This window comes from Lutra lutra, chromosome 11, assembly GCF_902655055.1.
Source record: "Lutra lutra chromosome 11, mLutLut1.2, whole genome shotgun sequence".
NCBI lineage: Eukaryota > Metazoa > Chordata > Mammalia > Carnivora > Mustelidae > Lutra > Lutra lutra.
Genome location: NC_062288.1, coordinates 79,492,719 through 79,515,534, shown reverse-complemented (window position 1 = coordinate 79,515,534; position 22,816 = coordinate 79,492,719). Strand labels below are relative to the sequence as shown.

General features: G+C 38.7%; 1 long non-coding RNA gene across 5 annotated transcripts in view; it reads left to right on the top strand.

Annotated features, from left to right (window-relative positions):
• The window catches only part of LOC125080564 (uncharacterized), a 310,278-nt gene that overhangs the window by 187,855 nt on the left and 99,607 nt on the right, over positions 1 to 22,816 (top strand). For 4 of the 5 annotated variants that reach the window (XR_007121408.1, XR_007121405.1, XR_007121404.1 and 1 more), the window contains exon 5: positions 14,028 to 14,120. This is a non-coding gene — a long non-coding RNA (uncharacterized LOC125080564). Of the gene's footprint in view, positions 1 to 14,027; positions 14,121 to 17,629; positions 17,642 to 22,816 lie in introns of those variants that run through there. The other variant, XR_007121406.1, reaches the window with a different exon arrangement.

Here is a 22,816-nt window from a genome sequence, read left to right as displayed (position 1 = left end):
ACGTGCATTTTTAGCTCAGCAGGTATTAATAGGTACCTCTGTTTTTTTCTAAAATGGTATTTTTCAAGCCTATAGAAATAAACTCGGAAGATACCAAATGCTTAAATCTGTGTCTTCTAGTGGACAGAATAACTGCATTAAATTAAATCTCTGTCTTTATAGCCGACACCCTGTGATTTCCTGAGCCTGAGGCATAGGCTCAGTACTGATACACGACCGTAAGACTACAGAATGCTTCTCCCCACACATGTGCCTCCCCACCACATTACCAAAGGTCTCCTTATAGCACTTCCTTCTGGCAGTATATCATGTCCAAAACTATCAAGAAAAAAAATCACGAGACATAATCCAAAGCAAAACACAGTTTGAACTAAGCAAAGTATTCTATTAAGCTAAGAAAACGAAAAAGTAATAAAGTGGAAGGAAGTAATAAAAGTGCACAAATCAATGCTGGAGAAACAGGGAAATCTGGCCAACAGAATAAAAAGCTAGCATTTTGTAGAAATCAAAGTCTTTTACCACAAAAGACACAAGGCTAAGATGTTTTTATAGATAAATTTTACCAACTTGCATAGAATAAATCATCCTTTTATTAAATTTAAAATCTCAAAGACTAGAAAAATAGCCAGCAACCAGATTTATGTAAGTTTAATCCTTAACACCCAAACCAGTAAAGAAAAGAAAAATCTAAACCAATATCACTTGTGAATATCGAGGCAAAAATATCCTATAAAAAAGAAAAATAACACGTAAAATCCATACCTGATCCTCAACCGGGTCCTTTTGCCCTGAGAGACATTACTGGGACTATTGGCTCATTTGAATGGGGTCTGGGAAATGCGGTAGTTGTGCATTTCTGCATCCAACTCTTTTACTTATTTTGATGGCTATATGGTACCTATGGTGGAGAATGAAGGAAGTAGACGCTAAATTATTCAGGGATGGTAGGACATCAAATCCCAATTCAAATGGTTCGGGGGCGGGGGAATAAAAACTCCTTGTACCAGACTTGCAACTATTCTGTAACCTCGTGATTGCTTCGAAATAAAAATCTGGTGGTTACCAAAGGGCAAGTGGGGAGGCATTGGGCAAAATGGGGGAAGGACAGAGGGAGATACAGCTTTCCAGTTATGGAATGAATAAATCACAGGAATAAAAGGCACAGCATAAGGAATACAGTCAGTGGTATTTTAATAGTGATGTAACGAGACAGATGGTAGCTACACTTGTGGTAAACATAGCATAATGTGTAAACTTGTCATATCGCTAAATCGAACACCTGAAACTCATGTAACATTGTGTGTCAACGACACTCAAATTAAAAAAGGGAAAAATATTTGAATAACATCGAAAGAAATTATTAAAGAAAATGTTGATATCATCAGTGTTATTTAAACTCATTTGTACTTCTTATATAATAATTTACTACTTTCTTTCTGTTGCACAATCTGTGTATGCTGAACTTCGACTTAGTATCACAACAGAGATTACGGGTACAGAATCCATAGCTGGATTATCTTTATTTGAATTCATTCTGCTACAGGCTGTCTGTGTGATGTAGGCAGATGACCTCACCATTCTGTTCTTCAGTGTCCTCATTTATAAAAAGTAAAAGTAAAATGGGTTAACATATATAAAGTATTGACTAGTGTGTATTTATTAATAAGTAAATAGTCATATTTATATATTGATAGCAATAGCCTCGTTAACAAAAAGGATTGTGAGCTTTCTAAATATACCCACAATGTAACACTAATACAGCAATAGTAATGACAGTAATACTAATAATTCTAAAACCATGGCTAATAATATATTTTTCACAATATGTCACAATTTTCATTTTACCTGCATTAAATATTTGGCTTTTTCTCACAGGACTAATAGCTCTGTTTTCCCAGTTTCAGGACTTTAGAGGTGATATACAATAGATATAGAAACAGCAACATTTTTTTAGGGAAGAATTTGAAAACTGCTTGAAACTGCAAGTGAAGGGCTGTATGCTTTAGATAATGACACACGCGGGACAGGACTTCGTAAAGGTTATACGAGCCAGCTTAGACTATAAAAGCAATACTAGCGGTTGCCTGGCATCGGACTATTTTCTGGGAAGCTGTGTTAATGAAATGCAGTCTCAATTTCTTGGGCTGGTGCTTTTGGGTTCATTATCAAAGAAATATTGAAGGTTTCCTGCCCAGAACCCTTATGCCGAGAATTAGATGACCTCCACAAAACAGGCGCAGTACATTCCCATGATGTCAGTCCACTGGGCAGTTTTCCGAGGCAGCAGGTCAAGGCTGTGCCTTCTGAGCAATATTCTCACAAAGTGGGGAAAAGGTGGGGGGTGGGAGAGCAACTTTGTCCCTTCCGTCCACAGAATACATAAGTGAATCCCACTGAGTCGGTCTAGCCCTGCCGTAGACTTTTCTCTAATTAAAGAATCCCTGCATGGGATAAAAATATATGTTTATAAAAATTTAAAAAAGAAATTTATGACTGTTCTGAAGATTAACAAAATACATGTGGAAAATACCTCTAAGCAATGGTGTGAAACTACAAATGTAAAGAAGTATCACAATAAAATACTAACAATGTATCAGAAATTATTTGTAATTAAAGAAAAAAAAGAATCCCTGCATAATACTTTTTTTTTTTTCCAGTAGAAACAGATATCTCCTGTTTTCTTTTGGGTCAACCTTGTTCTGACTGTTATGTAGATCCCAAAACAGGAGTTTAATAAGTCAGGTGTTGAGGTCCAGAGCATCATTTACGTGAAGGCACACCTTGTTAGGACTGGATTACACTCAAAAGGAAGAAGTGGGGGGTGCCTGGCTGGCTCTTGATATCAGGGTTGTGATTGAGTCCCACATTGGGTGTATAGATTACTTAAAAAAAATCTGAAAAAAAAAAAAAAAAGAAGTGGATGAGAAGCAAAATGCTAGCACACAAATCTTCAACCTCTGGTTTATTATTAAGACTGGTTTATTATAGACACAGCTAATGGGTTTACCCAGTACTGTCCTCTTTCCTCAGTTGTTAAATTTGAAAATTAGCAGAGGATAAACACAGAACATTTTGCAGATAAACTCAGAAAACCCAAACGTGGTTTCATGTGGGGAGGATTTTGGATTTAGTGGATATAAAAAGTAAGAATTATCTTCTTATAATAGATAGTGCTATCTCTTTCTTTTTAAAAATATTTTATTCATTTGTTTAAGAGAGAGAGAGACAGAGCGCAAGCCTGGGTTAGGGTTAGAGGGAGAGGGACAAGCAGACTCCACACTGAGCAGGGAGTCTGATGTGGGCCTTGATCTCAGGACTCTGAGATCATGACCTGAGCTGAAGGCAAAATGCTTAAATGACTGAGCCACCCAGGGGCCCCTAGACTATTGCTACTCCAATTTCTCTTTGTACTTACCTCTATTAAGCTCTTTGTTGAAATGATCTTAGACTGTGGGAATTAAGGTTAATGTTTATTTTTAATACTCTATAACTAGAGTGCCTTGCATATAGTGACTGACATACTGTAGATGCACACTTGTTATAATTTTTTATTTCAGTTCATTAGTTCTGGCAGGTCACAGAATTGGTCATCAACCAATTTATTTTTTCTTTCTTGACCTCTGGGATTATTGGCCCTCTTCTGATCCCCTTAGAAATATTACATTCAATTCATCAAAGACTTGCTGTAAACCATACCTGTCCCTGAGGTTTTATCTTAAAGCAGAATAACCAATCAGAGAGGCACTGAGTCAGACATTGGCTATCTATCTAACTATTGACCAATGGGGGTGTCATAGCCAAGGGACTCCAAGGATTTTGGTGTCATTCCCAAGATCATCTCTACTCCGGGGCTAAGTTCATGAGACCACTTGCTCCTAATTCTGGTGAATCTCCATTTCACCTAGCCAGCTACCTTTGCTTTGATCTATCTTTACTAAGCAGACTTATAATTATTATTTAGCTTTCCATAAAATTCGTCCTACAAGAAAAGAATGTGTTCACCATACACATTTAAAATCTTTTTGATCCCTGTATTGGTTATTTCTTGCCCAAAATTAAAAAATTAATATTCAGGTTTATATGTTGGTTTTGAAGTTTAGTGCAGGTCTGCCCGGAGATATGGGCAGGAGGCCTAAAACAGAGTTGAGTTTCTGAGGCTTCCGAGCTGAGAAACAAATCTAGACTTCAAAGATAAGTAGCAGCCATCAACTGAGGTCTTCCAAGGGTGCAACAGGATTTCAGTAAGCCTGGATAAGTGCTTTTGGAGAATGCTACATTCCTGAGGATAACATTTCTGGACAGAACATTGCAGTAAAGAATTTGTTTTCCTAGGGAAGTATGAAAAACTTGAGAAAATTTGACATTTTGCTTCATTGTTCTAGAATGCCCTGAAAATAGTTTTCTCTCTCTCCATTTCTTTTCGCTCGAAAGGCAAGAGTAAAAGTTAAAAATGATCTTCCTTTCTCCCTGTCTCGTATTACCCCACACCCCACCCTCCACCCCAAAATATATCTTTTTGTTTCTTGTATAAAGTTCTTTCCAGACATGAAGTACCAGATATTCGGCAGCACAGAAAGTGAGTAGATTTTTTTTCTATCAATCAAATGCATTTTTCTAATATTTAAAGATATTGTCTGTTGAAGCGATTTTCATCTCACTTCCTGTGTGCTTAAATGGGAATGAATGGGCTAATGTGTAACTTGTGTTCTATCTTTGCATACTGGCTGCAGATATTTATAGCTAGCCTTTTAAACAATAACGCTGTTCCCAAACCTAACAATCCCATTCTGTTTTCCACAGTCCTTTCCATACCAGATGCATATGACCTGAAAATAGAATGTGCTTAATTCTAATCCTTTCCCCTATTTTCTCCGTTTCCCATTTTGCCCTTAAGTGTTTCTTTTCTCCATTCTCCCACAAAGTGATGTTGCTCATGTTCTTTTTCAGCAATTCCAAGTAGTTGAAGTATATGTTTTAAAAATAAATTTTATCTACTCAGATTGAAAATTTAATTGCGTTAATGACAGCATTACTTTGGTTATTGCAGAAAAAGGAAATAAACACCCCCTATATTTTCGGTCAAGTGTATGTTGAACTTATTCTTCTTTAATTCCATATTTTCATTGTGCATCACAATAATTGTAGATTGTTATTTAATGTGCATGTAACACATTTTTGTACGCAGGGCTCTGAGTATAATAATTTAAGATAAGAAGCTTACCTAAACACCAAGCTCTATTGTTACCAAAAGGACATGCATTTCAATAGTTGTGGGTGCAAAATAACCTGATTGTTTTCACCATAATAGGTTCATATTTTTAAAATACAACTATGCTAGAAAATATTACTAAAATAGAGCTTATCAAATTAACTGCTTTAAATTTAATTTAAATTTATTGTTGTTGGAGAGAGAGAGTATGCACGAGTGCGGACAGAAGGAGAGGAAAGAGAGAATCTTTTTTTTTTTTTAAGATTTTTAAAAGATTTTATTTATTACTTGACAGAGACACATAGCAAGAGGAACACAAGCAGGAACACAAGCAGGAGGAGTCGAAGAGGGAGAAGAAGGCTTCCCGCTGAGCTGGGAGCCTCACTCAGGGCTCCATCCCAAGACCCAGGGATCATGACCTGAGCCTAAGGAGGATGCTTAATGACTGACCCACCCAGGCACCCCTGAGAGAGAATTTTAAGCAGCTCTACACCCAGCATATAGCCCAATGAGGGGCTCAGTCTCATGACCCTGAGATCATGACCTGAGCTGAGATCATAACCTGAGCCAAGATCAGGAGTCAGACACTTAACCAACTGAGCCACCCAGACGTCCCTAAATTAACTGCTTTTTAAAATTTCACTTCACTTATATAAAATATGATTGTAAACTCACCTTGGTTAAAAACTTTAAGCAGTTTAACTGGTACCAATACAATGACAACATACCTCTTTCACCTTTAAAGGTCACTGGAGAATTTGAGGAAATTTTGGTAAGTAGCAGTAGAACATAATTTCTTCACTCAAAACAGGTCAAGTTGTACAAATTCAGATGATTAAGTTTTAAAAGGATTTTTAATATGGAAATAATTTGCTAATATTTTCTCAAACTTATCAGAATTCTGTTCTACATTCATGTCAAATATTTAATATATTTAAATATAAAGACTTCATGCTCACCACATCCTTTTGCTTATAGCTATAGTATGTGGCAAAAAAGGTAAATTAATTATTATGAATCACTTTCTTGAGTTTTTTTTTCAGCCTATTTGAATGTCTTTCACCTTCTTGTTTTATGTCCTAATTTCCATGTTTAACTTTCCAAATGAGAAATGTCAGTTCTGTCTTAGTTTTAACAGTGTGTGGCTCTTAGATAGCATTTAGGGTTAATTGGAATTTTCTGTTTGGTTACATTCTGAAAATTAAAGAGTCAGTTTATCAATAAACCAATGCTATCATTTCCACTTCTGTTGTTCCTCAAATTCAGTCTGGGAGCCTAACTTTCATTTTTTATGAGAGTAACTGCCATCTCTAAAGTTCTTAACTACGGTAATTTTCTGGGACATAATTTCCTTCTTTTAATAAGAAAAGTATGGCATCTTTAAATGTTTTATATCATTCCATGGCACTTTAAAAAAAAACAAATATTATGTGACTACACAAATTAAATGGAACAGTTTTCATAATTAAATAATTAAATTACCTACCATACTATAAGTATGTTTATCGTCTTCTGTGTGTGTGTGTGTCTGTGGTTGAGATAAAGAATCCACTAAGTTCTGTAAACTGGAATTTAGCAGGAGTGGATGTTACATTTTCTGCTTGCATATTTACAAATATTTAAGAAAACCCACACGGTACAAGCTATGAAAGAAAAGACCTAGAAGTTGTATGAGGTAACAAGCTTAGTGCAGGTCAACTGCGGCCTTGAAAACATGAGTATGTTATCGTGTCACATTCATAGAAACGTGTCTCAGATAATCCACACTTCTCGTTACTGGTTAAGTTGTACCTGTTGTATTCTGTTTCCTCTAGTCATCACAATTTATGTTCTTAACAGAAGAGGCAGGCTAGGGTTCCTATGCCTTATTCCACTGGAACATGTGCCATTAACAGCTATGGGGGGCGGGGAAGAGTCTGTGGTCAACCAATGGATTAGACAGATTTCTTTGATGCAGGACTTCCCAGTGCTTTTAATATGCCAAGGACATTTTGCCTCAATGTGAGGATATAGTATGCATATTTGTTTCAAAATAAACAATAGAATTCTTTTCTCATAAAGTATCTGTTAACATCTAGAAAAATGACTTGAGGAGTAACTGAGTGCTACAGAACACAGTGGAGAAATGCTGATATGGCCAATTGGAAAGTGATTAAATGAGAATAACCGGGAAAACATTCTTCTGCCCCTTGTCTGACCTCCTAATATATCTGGTGACTCTTTTCTGGTCTTTCTCTGTGCCCTTTATAGCTGTCTTGGAGCTTAGTTTATATTCAGATTAAAAGAAAAATAGGGACGCCTGGGTGGCTCAGTCGGTTAAGCATCTGCCTTCAGTTCAGGGCATGATCCTGGTGTCCTGGGATCAAGCCTCACGTCTGGTTCCCTGCTCAGCAGGGAGCCTGCTTCTCCCTCTCCCTCTGCTTACCCCCCCCCCCACCACCTGCCACTTGTGCTCTCTCTCAAATAAATAACTAAAATCTATAAAAAAATTAAAGCAAAACTTATTTATGCATTGCCTTATGAAACATCTGAAGGAGACACAAATACAGATTTGCTTATCATGAACTCTGAAGTTATGATTAAAGGTCAAAACTTGGATATTGGAATGTGTGCAAACTGTTGAAGGTGACATATTTACATGGCAATGTTTTCCACTAATGCAGAAAATTTCTACTGGGAATATCTTAAATAAGATGTAGTTTGTTATTGAATATCCCATAGCTTCAGACTTCAATGAACGTGAATGTTTGGGTGACATTTTCTTTGGAAGCAGAATACCATCATTAGTAGTATACAAAGTAAGTCCAGCAGATGCCAGAAAACCTTTGAATTAGTCAAGTTCCTGTAGGAAAAGCAAAAGATGTGAAAGGAATTCGAGGGCAGTAGAGCACCCCAAAAGCCAGCCAGTCCAGTCATTCATCAGATAACTGAATTCCTTCTATCCATTATAGGAGTTGGTCCCTAGGAAGATGGTTTCAAGGGACCAAGGCAGAAGTACAGTCAGGCACTGTGTAGGACACTGAATTAAATGACCTTCACAGTCCCCTCTTTTCTAAAATGTTACAACTTCAATGTGAAGGATTAGAATGAATTCAAAATAGGAAGTAAAATATGAAATTTAAAATTTTACATATTTTTAAATTACATTTTACATATTTTACATTACATTTAAATAATCTTATAGTGATCTGTGGAAGGCAATTACTGCCATTATAGCACCCCCTTTTTTTTAAGAAACTATTTATAAGATTGCTGTTCCATTCACACTGCCTACATACACCACAGAGGGGAAGTGCTTCAGAGAGGAAATGGAGAAGAGTTTGTGTTTGAGGAAGGCCCTAAAAATCAAAAGGGGATATGTTTTACCTTTTATTGGTTTTTTTTTCAGGCTTTTATTTATTTATTTGACAGAGAGACACAGCGAAGAGAGGGAACACAAGCAGGGGGAGTGGGAGAGGGAGAAGCAGGCTCTCTGCTGATCAGGGAGCCCAATGCAGGACTCAATCCCAGGACCCTGGGAACCTGACCTGAGCGAAAGACAGACACTTAACGACTGAGCCACCCAGGTGCCCCCTTTTTATTGTTTCTTACTATCTGATCAGTATTTAGTCTGATGAGGGCATTTGTAACACTGGGATTCCTGCCTGAGGCTGATGCTGCCTTCGCTTAGCCAGTTGGCAGATCCTATGTTACTCCTTCCCTCTCACCTTGCATTTCTCAGATATTGTTAATAACTTCAGAAGGTGCTTAGAATGTCCACTTACACTGGAAAAGTGTGAGCATAGGACCTCCAAAAGTTTGAGGAATCTAGAGCAGAGAGAATGTGTGCATTATACAACAGGATATTAAAATGGTGCCAGTGTTGGTTGAGACATGAATTCAATGAAAACTCTATTTCAAAGTGAAGTGCAAGGTTATTGATTTGGGAATTGCAAAGAGGAGGGTTCTAAAACTCATAAGTGACCCTTACCCCTCACTCTTATCAAGGTTGTAGAGAAAATTAGAAGACTCTGGATATTGAGAAAGATGTTAGTGTGTTAGCAGAATCTCTTCCTGCTCCCAAGGTCAGGAGAGGTGAGGGTGCTTTCCCTTCAGACACATTACACATAATTCTTTCCTGTTACAGGAGAGAAAAATGGGTTTCCTGGTGAATATCCACATTCCCTTACTTTTTCAGGCACTACCCTAGGTATCTTAGTTTGGATTTCCCCAGAAGCAGGCCCTGGAAATGAGAATTTAAGTACACGTTGATTAATTTGGAGGTAACACAGGAACATTGGAGGGGTGTGAGCAGTGAGACAGGGAAGGGAAGGAATCTGATAAAGGATGTATTCTATAGAACATTTTATCATGTGGGTATCTGAGGCTTAGCCCTGCTGGGCAACTTCGGAGGACAATGTGACACCTGACCCAGAATTGCATCCTCAGTTGGGGGAAGCTGGAGTATTTAAACTCCAATTCCCTTCATTATCACCTGAGAGTTACTCCCAGAGATATTAACATTCTGGCCTCCTGGCCAGCTCACACCTGCACAGAGACAAAGGCCTTGGGTAAACGTTGCAGGGATCTGCAGAAAGAAGGCTTCATGAACATGAATTCTAAAAGTGAGTGGGGCAGTGACAGCATCTGCCACGCTAGGTAAGCTAGAATATAGATAAAATAGCATGTTGTCCAGTCACAGTCCAAATGTTCCAAATGATCAAAAGATAATTTTCACATGTTGTGATTTGGACTATAGAACAATGTTCAAGTAAGGATGTTGAGTGCTGAAATAAGGGTATTTAAGGAAAGGATTGAGAGGAAAGGGTCTCTTTTACTGAGAAGACAACTTAATGGAAAGAATGTCCTTGATCAAGGAGTGGGGAAAGTTCAGAATGAAAAGAAGTCAGTGAAGAGCCATTGTCAAATTCATGAATGACTGTCATTGTACAGACAGATCTTTGTGGACTCAAAAAAATATAAGACAAGGACTTAATGTAACTGAAACCAGAGTTTAGCTATCTCCAGTTGGGGTGCGCCATGTCTCCCACCCCACCCTTCCTACCCTCCATTGCCAGATGTAACCGGTAATGTACTCCAATCCCTTTCTGCCCAGTATGAGTGCTTTCCTCTTGGTTCCAAAGCTCATCAGAAATCTGGAATAAACAGCTCCCAGATCCAGGAGAGACATTCCAGTTCCCAGCTACCAAACCATATGCAGAGATTGGCTCTTTCCATTATGGTAATTTTTTCAGGAGGATTATTATATTACCATATTCTAAGCCTAGGTCTTGATCTGAGCCATTTGAATCCACATTTAAAAATTTCCCTAATTTTAAATCTTAAGATGAAGCTGTTGGATATCTTAGACTCCTTTTCTTTCAGAAAACTCCAAAACGAACTCTGTGCCAAACTTTCCTCAGAACATCCACTTCAAGGAAAGAGGAGCTTTTCCTAAATCATGGAGGGTGAAAAGTGGCGGAGGGTGGTAATGAATTTCCTGTTACCCTCTTTCTCCTGGAGCACTTATTTGAAGTAGTTATGGCCAGGTTATTTCCCTTTCCAAATATACCCCTAACAAAAAAGAGTGACTTCTTGTGTTTCTATCACTGGAGAGTTTCAAATGGAGACTAGATAACACTTGTCAGGAATGTTCTAGACGTGATTTATATATCAGAGGAATTGAACCAAATGACCATTAATCTTCTCTTCCAAATTGGAGATTGTATCTTTCTATGAGAAAATTCCAGCTTAAGAACATTTTCTTTGAGGGAAATTGTCTCTGTGTTAAATTTTATAAGCAATATTTCCATTAGGCCAAAATAGTACTTTCTCATCACAACATTTTTGTAAAACCAAGATATCTGAGAGGCAGTGGTGCCTCATTATCTGAGCTCATTATCTTAGTATTGGCCTCAGCATTAGCCTCAGAAATACTTGTGTGATTTTGCTAAGGGTTGGCAGATGGACTAATAGACAAATGCCCAGCTGCCTGTCCCAGTTCTGATAAAGGAAGCCTGGCCCACACATTCATACAGCCAACTCCCGACAGCAGGGACCACGGAGCAGTGGTCATGGCATCTGCCTTTTCTAACTGCCACATATTGCAAACAAGAAAGTGCAGTGGAATATTACACAAAGTGTTCACCAAATGCCCAGGTGAAATATATCAAATGCATTAAATGAATTATAGTGCACATTCACTAAAATTCAAGAAAGAGACATGGGGAGGGGGGAAGAAGAGACAGAAATAAAGACAGAGACCAGGAGTCCATTGTTTTAGAAACAATGGGTTAGGGTGGTTTTAATTAATGGAATCCATTTTGTTTTGAGTTTAAGTGTTCATAGATTTAGCCTTCACATTGCGAATACCAAGCTTATTCTTGGATCTTATGAGATAAATTCCCCATTCAGAGTTTAGGCAGGTTGTCTAGAGTTTATTAGAAAAGCTGTGATGTGTATCTAGATAATACCACACACTGCTGATACTAAGCTCTGTTCATAGTCTCCAAAACGCATGAATTTGAGTAACTGGTATAGGTATTGCTTTGTCCAGAATTTTAGTAACTGGTGCAAATATTGCCTTGTCTAGACTGATTTTAGCAGTCTACAATGATCTTTCCGTAATGCGTATCTCATTTAAAATTACGCAGCACCTATTCCTCTTACCATTAAAATAATTGGATGTGACAGTGTTGAACATGGGCTGCATGTTCCATTTTACTAATTAACACAACATCATATTTAAAAACACTTGTGTAAGTTATTTTTTAAAGCTTATTATTCCAAAAACTTGGGCTATAAATTAATCTACAATTTAATTCTATTGTGGAAAGATCATGCCTAACTTCAGGAACTGCTAAGAAGGCTGTCTACATGTAAAACTATGATTGAAGTTTGTTTTGAAACATTTTTTGGGAAAAGCATAAATTGAACTCGTGTACATTTAGATGAATTCCCAGGAAATACAATGAAAGTAGTGGCAACCCAGCAGAATGACAAAATTAGAAAAGCAAAACCATAAAGAAAAATGTAACCCCTAGAGGTATATTGCTTAAAACGGAGAGGAGGTAAAGCCCTCTCGAGAGAAGGAAGGCCTGCACTGGGAACCCCCCCCTCTGCAGCGGCTTTCTACGCTATGCAGACTAATCTTTCATTTATGAACTTGGGTAGACTAAATGATATTACCCTTGAGTCTGAATTCAAAAGTAGGTGTTCAATAAATATCTTACACAGGGGTCCATAGGGTTTTCTTTATGGAGCCCCCTCCCCTCTCCTGCTGAGAGCACCCACTTTGTTCTATCCCGCACTCCTGCGCCTTACTCCAAACCTGAGTTTATGCCATGGTTGTCACTACCATTAGATGACCTTGTTGCGTGAACTACATGGGCACAAAACTCGAGCTACATCAATTAGACTCCTTTGCTGATGTTTTAAAAATTAGAATGAGGGGGACATCTGGAATGATGTGAGTTCTAAATCTGTGGGCAGCCGTGCCTTCATGTGTCGAGAAGGCTGCAGAGGAAATGAACGTAAACCACAGAGGAGAGAGAGAGAGAGACAGAGATGGTCCATGTGACATTCAGTCCTAGATTCTGGTTTTCTCAGAAGTCCTGCCTTAAATTTGGCTACCTGATAAAAATTTCTCCTTTTCAGTCAAGCTAGTTTGTATTAGTTTGCCATTATTTGTGATCCAAAAGTTCTGAGCAATATTCATGGTGTGTGGTGGTAAGTGATTGGAGCATGCCACAGTTTGATCAGAAAACAAATATATCCCAAAATACGTGCTACATTCACCTTCCATCTACTTCATTTGTGACCCACACAGTTGCTCCATCCACGATAGCAATAATATTTGTATCCAGTTATCATCATCTTCCCACATTTATTTTTTTTAAGATTTTATTTATTTGACAGAGAGAGGCACAGTGAGAGAGGGAACACAAGCAGGGTGTGTGGGAGAAGCAGAAGCAGGCTTCCCATTGAGCAGGGAGACTGACGTGGGGCTCCATCCCTGGACTGTGGGATCATGACGTGAGCTGAAGGCAAATGCTTAATGACTGAGCCACCCAGGAGCCCCAACCACATTTATTTTAAAGAATGGCTCAAACCAAATTATTTTTTTTAATTATTTATTTTCTCACCATCAAACCAAATTCACAAAACCAAATTCACATGATGATTTCCCTGTCCTAGCTTCTGTACGTGGTATACAACGATAGAAAATACAGAACTGCTCCTTTACCCTCCCTCACCCCCCCCCAAAACCCCATTTACATCTGTTGCATGATCTCTTATAAGTCTGGCCATTCTGCTAATCAGCTCTTAAGCTGTATTTAAAAATAGCAGAAATGCTAATGTTTCAAAACACGTGGTCTGATGCAACACTCAGGATTGTCTGACAATTACTGAGACACTCTTGGGCTCCCTGGGCAATAAACTATCTCAGGCTTTGGGCTGTTCGTGCAAGGAATGATTCCAAACTCAGCTTTCTCTGTGATTGGTAGGGGTTCTTCCTCCCGGCAGGGGGAGCTACACCGCCCTGTAAGGTCTCCCAGCACCATGCAGCTGGCTTTCCCAGAGAACACATAAACAATCAGCACCTAAACCCTCTTGCTTGAGGACTGAGAGCAAGATGGCTCTCATACCCACCCTTTCACTAGAGCTGACCAGAGAGGGCAGTGTTTCTTCCCCGTAAGAAGGATCACACACTCATGGTGATCCCGCAGAGCTTTGACCTAACCGGGCTTTCTCTGGGGACAATAAAACATAGATTGTTGCGTGTCCCTTCTTTTGGAGGAGCATGTTTTGTAAGTTGTGAAAATCTGTTCCTTCACAGACGGTGTGTGATATTGGGGAATTCATCTCAAGCCTTGGTTGCAATACAAGCGGGAACCAAGAAAAGACACACCTTACTCAAGCATGTCATAAGGTAAGATGGCAGATCCTTGGCAGAAATCAGGATTGTTCTTCTTAACCATTTATTCTCTTTGAGTTGCATGCAGAGAATGAATGTTAATGGAGCTGATTTTTTTTTAATTTTTTATTTTTTCAGCATAACAGTAATTGGAGCTGATTTTTATGCCTGAATTAGAGCAGAGCAAACTCAAGGACTATGTCATAGCCGAACTATGTAAATAAGGTTTGAACTAAAGAGATATGCTCACATCTGCCATCTCTTGGCAATATTGAGTATCTGCTCTGATGAATTCAATTTAGCAAATTTATATCCCTGCTTGGCCATGCAGCCTACTGGCCTACGCACTTCACAGGATTAGAAAATGAGTCACATTCTCTATCTCTAAACAGACCTCTGTGTGAGCACAGATATTACATTCTTGCAGCAGCTGGGTTGTTTTATGGCTTTTAAGTTTTTTCACATCAAGAAGGCTACTGCCTGGCCTTTTCCAGGTAAACAGCTCTGTACCTGGGGTAAAAATGCAAACCTATCCACTGACTGGTTACCTAACACTCCCTCAGAGAGGAACCGAATGGGCCCTGCTAGGACACTGTGAGAAGTCTGGGTCTTGAGAGCTGCACCAACAAGGCCTGCTGTATTGTGTTCAGAGTACTAAACATAGGAGGAACTTGACCTTGAATATGAGCCAAGTCTGCAGACAGCACCCAAAGCCCGGATTCCTTTAAGTCACTCAGTCTTCAAAAACCAGAGTTGAGCATGGAACCAGAAAAAGCTTTGCTTTTTGAAAAGCAAATGGGTCAGCAGGACTGACGCTCAGTGGGGGTGGGAGGCGGGAGATAGGGTGTAGAGAACGGAGGGGCCGAGAGACAGGGTCCAGGGCATCTACTGCAAACAGAGTGGCTTTTATTTCCCACAGGACTTGGGGGTACATGAGTCAGACTAGTTTAAAAGTTCAGGGCCAGGGCAGACAGCAGTAAATGAAAAAAATTATTACTGTTGCATTTATATTGTACCTGAATTATTAAATTTTCTTGAGGCTAATTCCAGTACTGTTGAAAACACAAAAAGGTGCTTTTTTGGTTTCATCACCTTGAAGAGTGCAGAAGCCACAGCATAAAGCATTTAAAAAAAATATTTCGGGCAACATAAATGAAAGCTGTAAAGCAAATATCTTTGCTGAATGGCAAGATGAGATAGTTATTTCTGAATTGGAACGTAGAAGCTAAGGTATAGCACTTCAAATTTCAAAATGATAAAGCAATTTTCTGATAAAAGTTTTGCAAAGCGTTTTTCAGGAAAGTGACCTTTGTGTCTCTGGCCAAAGCCCAATTACTCATTTTCTGGCTCATTCTGTGAAATGTTTTGAACCAGTGTCAGCCTATTAGCTTCCATTTAAGGCAAAATTTTTCAACTTCTGTTTTTAAAATATATTTTACATATTTTATCTGACATTTATTTTTCTCTAGGTGTCAATTGTCTGATCTTCTACTAACATTAAAAGTAAAGTTAATACGTTAAAAAACTGCAATAGCTAAAATTAATGCAACTATCAGATAAAGGAAAAAATCCCCAATTATGAAAGAAAATAGATTATAGTGACACTCATATTAAGAAGTTGCTATGTGCAGATGTATCCTGACAAATGTGTATTTGCAATTACACTGTGCCAGGCACCATTCAAAGCCCAGGAGGTCAGCAGGGAACAAAATATGGAGGCAGACAGACTAGAAGAAGTGGGAATTAACAATATGCATATAATAATAGTAAACAGTATATAGGAATATATATAATAATGTAAAGTATATATGGTATCTAAAAACATAAATCATACAATAATGGTAAATGCACTGAAGAAAAATAAAGCTAAGGAGGATGGCAAGTGGTGGAAATGACATTTTAAAAGATCTATTTATGTATTTTATTTATTTTTTAAAAAATTATAAAAAAAATTTTATTTTTCAGAAAGAGAGTGCTCTAGCTGGAGGAAGGAGTAGAAGGAGAAGGAGAAGCAGGAACCCTGCTGAGCAGGGAGCCCAATATGGGACTTGATCCCAGGATCCTGGGATCATGACCTGAGCCAAAGGCAGACATAACTGACTAAGGTACCCAGGCGCCACTGGAAATGGCATTTTAGATACAGGTTCTCTGGAAAGCAAATCTAGAACCAGTATCCTATAAATGCTAAGGGCTAGAGATCTAGAGGCAAATAGACGTAGATTTTTAATCCCAATTTGACAACTCATTAGCACTCTGTTCCTAGGCAGGTCATTTTGTCTTCCTAAACTTTAGTGCCCTCATCTGTGAAGTGGGAATAAGGGAAACTTCGAAAGACTGGTCTGAGTGCTTAGCCCAGCACTTGGCAGGCAACAGGGCTCCATGATTGTTCATGCTTATTATCTGACATTTGAAACTGTGTGTGTGTGTTTGGTGTTGAGTATCTGTGCTAAAACAAGGAAGCTTCTTCAGCTATCACGACGCCATGATTAACTCTGTGGCTCTAACAAACAGATTAGAAGGAAAGTGCCTGGATCTCATCTTATTATCTCTGCATTTCTGTTTTGGCCAGTGGACCCACACTGTTTCTTGTTAACTGATTTTCCTGGGGGTGCTCCTAAGTCATTTTTACTGCCTTTCTCTCCTCTAACAAAATGAAGTGTATAATTGCTGAACTGCCAGAGGTTATGGTTGCCATTTTATTTTCCTATATCATTTTCAGTAGGTGAACATTTTTCTGCCAATTTTCTAATCTATCTTCCAACCTCATGCTACATCCATCCTTCACCCAGTGGAGGTAATTATAATAAGATATGAAAAGAAACAAACTGGTTTGCACATACAAAGACAGCTCCACATATAGACAAAAAATTCCAGATTGGGGATACTTTGCAGCATTGCCACAGGTAATAGATGTGACCTTTCTGAGTTGAGGAAGGTTGAATTTTTTTCCTGCTCTTACAGACAGGAACATCTGATAACGATGGCAGATTATGGTGGACCTCCCCTGCGATACTCTCACTGATTTCCCAGCACTTCAGCGCATCACCCAGGAGTTTTTTATTACCTTTATTTCCTTATTACTAAACTTGATTGCATACTCCGCAAATTCCTTCCCTTACAACCTGGTTATTCAGGTTACATGGGGGCATCATCCAGAAAACTACTTTACTAGAGCAGTCTATGAGACAGACGAAGAGACTCGGGCCAAATAATTGGTGGCAGAAACGGAACAAAAAAATCAAGTTCTCTGATTCCTAGATCCCCATGTCCATTCATTTATACTCAGCTTCCCTGCTCTGAGTGACTATGATAAACTTTCCACGAGATCAACAAGCAGGAATATATTAACAGAGAGGGAGTTGATTTTGCACTGAGTACGAATTTTCCTACAAACCAGCCACAAATGCTGTCAACATAGGCCATATATAGCCGTAATATTATTTAAATTTATTCTACTTCCATAAAAATGTGTAGTAATACAAAACACTAGTCTTAATGTTTTGATCGGTTTAACAGATAATGAGATCATGTGTACTGCAAAATGGCATCAAAGACTACAACAAATCCTATGAAAACCGAAGCTCTAGCAAGGAAATTGTAATCTGTCATTGCGCTCTTCGGTAATTGTATCGTCCTCAGATCAATCCGTTTCGGACTGAGGTTTCATATAGAATCCATTGGTGCTTGAATTCACAATGGCTTTTTCTTTTATGTTTAATCATATGTGTGCATAAATTATTATACATCTATTTCTGTCCAGAGAGCCCGTTATGAATTCCTGATAATCATTTCAAAAGGGTAAACATATACAGGAGACACCAGTCATCACAAATAAAAAAGCCCAAACTAAGAATTTAAACTCTGTGTGCCTCCACACACACAATTATTGACAAAATTCCTTACATAAATATTGCTTGAATACTGTAAGTTAAAATGTCATTTTTCTTTCTTTTGAAACAAGTGGGCTTTATTCGAAAGCATCTTTACATGCGTATTTCCCTGGGTCCTGTACTTTGGGCAGTCCTGCATCACACAAACACAAACAAAAAAGTAGGTGTACTAGAGAACAGCTGGGCGCTGCTGTCACTGGGGGTTGTTTAGTGCTACTGCAGCACAACGTGGGACTCTGAACACCTGCTCTTATGATAAACACCATTCAGGGCTCAGAGACACATTTATCTCTATCTCTTGCTTTGTCCTCTAAAAACAAAAGGAAACGCTCCGTGAGAACTAATGCAGGTTTGTGGGCTGTGCCACTGTGGGTTTTGGCGATGAACATCACTTCTGAGAGGGCAGTGTGAACAAGTAGTGTTTCAGTAAAAGAAAAGACAAATCAAGCTACTACTTAGATTCTTCCTCTCAAACATCATAAATGCGATAGGGTCTTACATAACAAAGAGCAGAGCATTCACTTCTAGGAGTATATTGTAGAGCAAAAATTTAGAGTCTGATTTAAAAAAAAATAGGTGCAAGAAATTTTTTTTTTAATTTTTTTATTTTTTTTTCAGCATAACAGTATTCATTATTTTTGCACCACACCCAGTGCTCCATGCAATCCGTGCCCTCTACAATACCCACCACCTGGTGCCCCCAACCTCCCACCCCCCACCCCTTCAAAATTCTCAGATCATTTTTCAGAGTCCATAGTCTCTCATGGTTCACCTCCCCTTCCAATTTCCCTCAACTCCCTTCTCCTCTCCATCTCCCCTTGTCCTCCATGCTATTTGTTATGCTCCACAAATAAGTGAAACCATATGATAATTGACTCTCTCTGCTTGACTTATTTCACTCAGCATAATCTCTTCCAGTCCCGTCCATGTTGCTACAAAACTTGGGGATTCATCCTTTCTTTCTTTTTTTTTTTTTTTTTACAGCTTTATAAACATATATTTTTATCCCCAGGGGTACAGGTCTGCGAATCGCCAGGTTTACATACTTCACAACACTCACCATAGCACATACCCTCCCCGATATCCATAACCCCACCCCCTCTCCCAACCCCCTCCCCCCATCAACCCTCAGTTTGTTTTGTGAGATTAAGAGTCACTTATGGTTTGTCTCCCTCCCAATCCCATCTTGTTTCATTTACTCTTCTCCTACCCCCTCGACCCCCCATGTTGCATCTCCTCTCCCTCATATCAGGGAGATCATATGATAGTTGTCTTTCTCCGATTGACTTATTTCGCTAAGCATGATACCCTCTAGTTCCATCCACGTCGTCGCAAATGGCAAGATTTCATTTCTTTTGATGGCTGCATAGTATTCCATTGTGTATATATACCACATCTTCTTTATCCATTCGTCTGTAGATGGACATCTAGGTTCTTTCCATAGTTTGGCTATTGTAGACATTGCTGCTATAAACATTCGGGTGCATGTGCCCCTTCGGATCACTATGTTTGTATCTTTAGGGTAAATACCCAGCAGTGCAATTGCAGGGTCATAGGGTAGTTCTATTTTCAACATTTTGAGGAACCTCCATGCTGTTTTCCAGAGTGGTTGCACCAGCTTGCATTCCCACCAACAGTGTAGGAGGGTTCCCCTTTCTCCGCATCCTCGCCAGCATCTGTCATTTCCTGACTTGTTAATTTTAGCCATTCTGACTGGTGTGAGGTGATATCTCATGGTGGTTTTGATTTGTATTTCCCTGATGCCGAGTGATATGGAGCACTTTTTCATGTGTCTGTTGGCCATCTGGATGTCTTCTTTGCAGAAATGTCTGTTCATGTCCTCTGCCCATTTCTTGATTGGATTATTTGTTCTTTGGGTGTTGAGTTTGCTAAGTTCTTTATAGATTTTGGACACTAGCCCTTTATCTGATATGTCATTTGCAAATATCTTCTCCCATTCTGTCAGTTGTCTTTTGGTTTTGTTCACTGTTTCCTTTGCTGTGCAAAAGCTTTTGATCTTGATAAAATCCCAAAAGTTCATTTTTGCCCTTGCTTCCCTTGCCTTTGGTGATGTTCCTAGGAAGATGTTGCTGCGGCTGACGTCGAAGAGGTTGCTGCCTGTGTTCTCCTCGAGGATTTTGATGGATTCCTTTCTCACATTGAGATCCTTCATCCATTTTGAGTCTATTTTCGTGTGTGGTGTAAGGAAATGATCCAATTTCATTTTTCTGCATGTGGCTGTCCAATTTTCCCAACACCATTTATTGAAGAGGCTGTCTTTGTTCCATTGGACATTCTTTCCTGCTTTGTCGAAGATGAGTTGACCATAGAGTTGAGGGTCCATTTCTGGGCTCTCTATTCTGTTCCATTGATCTATGTGTCTGTTTTTGTGCCAGTACCATGCTGTCTTGATGATGACAGCTTTGTAATAGAGCTTGAAGTCCGGGATTGTGATGCCACCAACTTTGGCTTTCTTTTTCAATATTCCTTTGGCTATTCGAGGTCTTTTCTGGTTCCATATAAATTTTAGGATTATTTGTTCCATTTCTTTGAAAAAAATGGATGGTACTTTGAAAGGAATTGCATTAAATGTGTAGATTGCTTTAGGTAGCATAGACATTTTCACAATATTTATTCTTCCAATCCAGGAGCATGGAACATTTTTCCATTTCTTCGTGTCTTCCTCAATTTCTTTCATGAGTACTTTATAGTTTTCTGAGTATAGATTCTTAGTCTCTTTGGTTAGGTTTATTCCTAGGTATCTTATAGTTTTGGGTGCAATTGTAAATGGGATGGACTCCTTAATTTCTCTTTCTTCTGTCTTGTTGTTGGTGTAGAGAAATGCAACTGATTTCTGTGCATTGATTTTATATCCTGACACTTTACTGAATTCCTGTACAAGTTCTAGCAGTTTTGGAGTGGAGTCTTTTGGGTTTTCCACATAGAGTATCATATCATCTGCGAAGAGTGATAGTTTGACTTCTTCTTTGCCGATTTGGATGCCTTTAATTTCCTTTTGTTGTCTGATTGCTGAGGCTAGGACTTCTAGTACTATGTTGAATAGCAGTGGTGATAACGGACATCCCTGCCGTGTTCCTGACCTTAGCGGAAAAGCTTTCAGTTTTTCTCCATTGAGAATGATATTTGCAGTGGGTTTTTCATAGATGGCTTTGATAATATTGAGGGATGTGCCGTCTATCCCTACACTTTGAAGAGTTTTGATCAGGAAGGGATGCTGTACTTTGTCAAATGCTTTTTCAGCATCTATGGAGAGTATCATATGGTTCTTGTTCTTTCTTTAATTAATGTGTTGTATCACATTGATTGATTTGCGGATGTTGAACCAGCCTTGCAGCCCTGGAATAAATCCCACTTGGTCGTGGTGAATAATCCTTTTAACGTACTGTTGAATCCTATTGGCTAGTATTTTGGCGAGAATTTTTGCATCTGTGTTCATCAAGGATATTGGTCTGTAGTTCTCTTTTTTGTTGGGATCCTTGTCTGGTTTTGGGATCAAGGTGATGCTGGCCTCATAAAATGAGTTTGGAAGTTTTCCTTCTATTGCTATTTTTTGGAACAGTTTCAGGAGAATAGGAATTAGTTCTTCTTTAAATGTTTGGTAGAATTCCCCCGGGAAGCCGTCTGGCCCTGGGCTTTTGTTTGTTTGGAGATTTTTGATGACTGTTTCAATCTCCTTACTGGTTATGGGTCTGTTCAGGCTTTCTATTTCTTCCTGGTTCAGTTGTGGTAGTTTATATGTCTCTAGGAATGCATCCATTTCTTCCAAATTGTCAAATTTGTTGGCGTAGAGTTGCTCATAGTATGTTCTTATAATTGTCTGTATTTCTTTGGTGTTCGTTGTGATATCTCCTCTTTCATTCATGATTTTATTTATTTGGGTCCTCTCTCTTTTCTTTTTGATAAGTCTGGCCAGGGGTTTATCAATCTTATTAATTCTTTCAAAGAACCAGCTCCTAGTTTCGTTGATTTGTTCTATTGTTTTTTTGGTTTCTATTTCATTGATTTCTGCTCTGATCTGTATGATTTCTCTTCTCCTGCTGGGTTTAGGGTTTCTTTCTTGTTCTTTCTCCAGCTCCTTTAGGTGTAGGGTTAGGTTGTGTACCTGAGACCTTTCTTGTTTCTTGAGAAAGGCTTGTACCGCTATATATTTTCCTCTCAGGACTGCCTTTGTTGTGTCCCACAGATTCTGAACTGTTGTGTTTTCATTATCATTTGTTTCCATAATTTTTTTCAATTCTTCTTTGATTTCCTGGTTGACCCATTCATTCTTTAGAAGGATGCTGTTTAGTCTCCATGTATTTGGGTTCTTTCCAAATTTCCTCTTGTTATTGAGTTCTAGCTTTAGAGCATTGTGGTCTGAAAATATGCAGGGAATGATCCCAATCTTTTGATACCGGTTGAGACTTGATTTAGGACCAAGAATGTGATCTATTCTGGAGAATGTTCCATGTGCACTAGAGAAGAATGTGTATTCTGTTGCTTTGGGATGAAATGTTCTGAATATATCTGTGATGTCCATCTGGTCCAGTGTGTCATTTAAGCCCTTGATTTCCTTGTTGATCTTTTGCTTGGATGATCTGTCCATTTCAGTGAGGGGAGTGTTAAAATCCCCTACTATTATTGTATTCTTGTCGATGTGTTTCTTTGATTTTGTTATTAATTGGTTTATATAGTTGGCTGCTCCCACGTTAGGGGCATAGATATTTAAAATTGTTAGATCTTCTTGTTGGACAGTTCCTTTGAGTATGATATAGTGTCCTTCCTCATCTCTTATTATAATCTTTGGCTTAAAATCTAATT